This window comes from Mustela nigripes, chromosome 17 (assembly GCF_022355385.1).
Source record: "Mustela nigripes isolate SB6536 chromosome 17, MUSNIG.SB6536, whole genome shotgun sequence".
In the NCBI taxonomy this organism is placed as follows: Eukaryota; Metazoa; Chordata; class Mammalia; order Carnivora; family Mustelidae; genus Mustela; species Mustela nigripes.
The window spans coordinates 22,601,255-22,604,729 of NC_081573.1; the positions used below are offsets into that span (position 1 = coordinate 22,601,255).

The 3,475-nt window shown below is 50.6% G+C and overlaps 1 long non-coding RNA gene across 1 annotated transcript; it reads right to left on the reverse strand.

Moving 5' to 3' along the window:
* Nucleotides 1-409: 409 nt before the first annotated feature.
* On the reverse strand, nucleotides 410-3,172 carry LOC132005691 (uncharacterized). The gene is made up of 3 exons (XR_009400877.1): nucleotides 3,111-3,172; nucleotides 2,527-2,623; nucleotides 410-490 (listed from the first exon to the last, which is right to left on the reverse strand). It is a non-coding gene; the product is annotated as an uncharacterized LOC132005691 (long non-coding RNA).
* Nucleotides 3,173-3,475: the final 303 nt, after the last annotated feature.

The following is a 3,475-nucleotide window of genomic DNA, read 5'->3' on the forward strand; positions in this document are numbered from 1 at the left end:
ATAACAAGAACGTTTATCAAGGCGCTCGAGGTCAGAGGACCACAAGTCCCATATGATCACCTTGCCCCAAACCAAGAGTTTTCTCCAGCATATTTACAGAGGAGCTCAAGGATTGTGTCAGCATGACCCAGAGCGCTCATGTGAGCCCAATCAGGTAGTGAGTGAACCGCAGGGATTGTGGGAGCCAGCCCTTGGCAAAACTCCCTTGACTGCAAGGATCCTGTCTGCTTGCAGTTAGTTCCCCACGTGAATGCATGACCCAGATGGAACCTGACGATCCCCGGCTGTCAGAGCCCTCTCGGTTTTACCCTCTTCAAGAAAGTAGGTGTGAATAAATCATTCTGGAGATTATCTTTAATGCAACATTTATTTCATCCATCTGAAGTGTTTTTCAAAGGGCAGTGTTTCTCTTCTCGTGTTTCTGGTTTTCTCCTTTGGCCTGGTCAGAGCTTCATGGGGACACCAGCGATGGGAAACGGGTCTACAATGCCTGCAAATGTGACAAGGAGGTGCAGACTTGGAATGACACGCATGGGCACACACATGCATAGGAAGGAGTAAATATCAATACAGCAGAGGCAGGTAGGGGGAGGAGAAGCCACGGCTTTTCCGTGATTGCACAGAGTGCAGGTTTCCTCTCAGTTTCAAATCTGATACTTCAGCAATCCCAAACCAAACAACCCTTAAAAAAAAAAAAATCCGGGGACCTGGGTGGCTCAGTGGGTTAAAGCCTCTGCCTTCGGCTCAGGTCATGATCCCAGGGTTCTGGGATCGAGTCCCACATCAGGCTCTCTGCACAGGGAGCCTGCTTCCTCTCTCTCTCTCTCTGCCTGCTTGTGATCTCTGTCTGTCAAATAAATAAATAAAATCTTAAAAAAAAAAAAAAATCCAGCAGTCCCAAACCTCTCAGAGGCTCCTCCTTTAAAATTAATCCTCCTAACCATTGCATGAGAAACCTTTCCTAATGTCCACGTCTCCATGGCTTGCGGACTCAGCCTCAGGTGTGTCACTGATAAAGCAAGCAGCGTGCAGAATCGCCGGAAGCGAGCCAACTTGAAGTTGAGCTCATGACCTGGCCATGAAAAGTAGGACAACCACTATTTCTTTTTTTCTTTCTTTCTTTTTTTTTTTTTTTTCCTTTACTTGTTTGCCCAACTTTCTGTTTTGAATATGTTCAAAGGAGAAGGTTGTAAGGAACAATGATGGACATCTGTAAAGTCAGGGGCCAGCAAACTCCTGCCTCCTGCCTGTTTTTGCATAACCCATGAGCTAACAATGGAATTTATATTTTTAAGTGGCTGGGGAAAAAAATGAAAAGAAGTATAAAGTTTCATAACACATGAAGCAGATCGGGCAGTCAGACATCAGCGTCGTTGAGTGAAGCTCGCTCACGGGCGGGCAGCCGTCTAGGGCTGCTCTCTGCATTATTGCCAGGGGTCTGGGCACATAGACACCAACTGTTGACTATTTGACCCTTTACAGAATGTCTGCTGACCCCTGACCTAGTGTCAGCACCTGTTTCTACTTTGCCCCATGTATTTTCCCTTCCTCTTGCTGCAACATTTGTGCTGGTCCAGATCCTTTGCCCTAAATACTTTGTGTCTGCCTCACTTTCTCAAGCCCAGTGTGGGGAATGACAGGTCTAGGCTGAGGAGACACAAGATAATATGAAGTATTTCACTCGCAGCACTAGGCACTTAGACAAAACTTAAGAAAAAGATCCAATATAAATTTCTGGCTTGCCCACCAAGCTGATTGCCAGAACTCCTAACTTGAAAATCGTGAGCCTTGGCAGTTTAATAAAAGCCTGGTTCCTGAACTCTGGAAGCCAGCTCTCCCTCAGAAAGGGTTTCTTACCCCAGGAGAAAAAAAAAAAAAGCCTCGGGGAGAGCTCATTTTTCCACACCTTGTGGCTTGGCTAAGTTAACTTCTGTCTTTCCCTGAGTCACGAGTTCTTCCTCTTATTTAGAGGAGCAGGCCCTCTGCCCAGGTCTTCTCCACCCAGCTGGTCCCTGCTGGGAAGGGGTAGACAGCTCAGTGAGCAAAGTCTCTGCTGTATCCACCCGGAGGCACAGAACATTAGCGCTCGAACCAGGGACAGAGAAGGAGACTGAGGCCCCAGTGGGTCCTGGACCAGCGGTGAGACAAGGCTAGTTGGGGTCTCCCACCTCCAGACCAATAGGTGTGCCTCCTCCCTCTGGTTTTCCCGGAACCTCCTGGTTTCCTCCCTCCCTTTCCCTGACACCTGCTGTGTGCCAGGTGCTGTGATAGGTGGCAGGGTGCCATCTCTAACCGGATCATCCTGCCTTCAAAGGCTTTCCGGCTCCCTTTTGTGGCCTCCTCACCCAAGGTAGGGCCTACCTTCCCCATGAAGCCCCTCTTGCTAGGGAAGTGGGGGACCTGGTCCTGAAGCAGTTATGGAACATGGCCTTGAAGTCTCAGTGCAGTGTCCCCCTCCTACCCCCAGCAGCAAGCTCTGTGTACACATGAGGTGGCATTTCCTGGTGTCTCAGTGTCCCAACTGACCTGCCTGGTTCTATGTCAGCCTACGAGATGGTTGGGGCTGGTGTCCTTCTCCGATGGGCTGTCCCCTCAGGATTGCTCAGTGCACCTGCTTAGTCGACTGGAAGCACATAAACGGGTAATGTGGGGCAAGAGGGAAGCCACAGAGGGAGGTGGGACTGTGGTGAATGGGGTCATGTGCCCAATCTGACGGGGACAGTTCCACGAGCAGATGGGGGACCATGATTTCAAATCCTCTGATTTACAAGAAGGTGAAAATCCTGAATTTTATGTGAAAGCTCGCAATATGAAGGTTGACAATGCATTTCATACGTGTTTACTTCTCTGAGGCCATAAGCTCAGTAAGCACTGTCTGCGCTGCTGCGGAGCTAACAGCTGAAGGTGGTGGAGGGGGGCTCTCCAAGGCCACAACTGGTGGCCCTCTCACTGGTCCACCACCTCCCCCCCTCTTCTTTCTGCGGGCCTCTCCCTCCCTTCTCCTCCCTTTTCTCATCCCCTTTCCTTCTTAGCCCATGTCCTGGGCAGGGAGAGGCCAGTGCCCAACTCACACCACCCAGGAGGGCAGGTCACGCCTGCTCAGCTCAGACCTTGCTGCAGCCTCCAGGTGGGATCAGCTCTTGCTCCTGCTGCTGTCTCTGGTCGCGGTCCTGGCCAGCAGACACGGCGCCGGCCAGAGCTGGCTCCTCTCCAAAGTGCCCAGCGACTGCCCTATTTGGCAAGACAAACTGCATCTGGGGGACAGACAGTGACTGCATTTCTACTAAGTGCTCAGCTCGGTTCTGGGCCCTGGAGATAAAGGAATAAGATCAGTATAGCCCAGTCCGTGGGGCTCACTGCCTAGGTGAGGGAGACAAGCCAAGAACACATAAACAAGTCACTGAATAAGATGACTTCGGCCTAGAGAAATACTTTACAAAATAATACAACTGGGTGAGGTAGTTGAGGGTGGTGG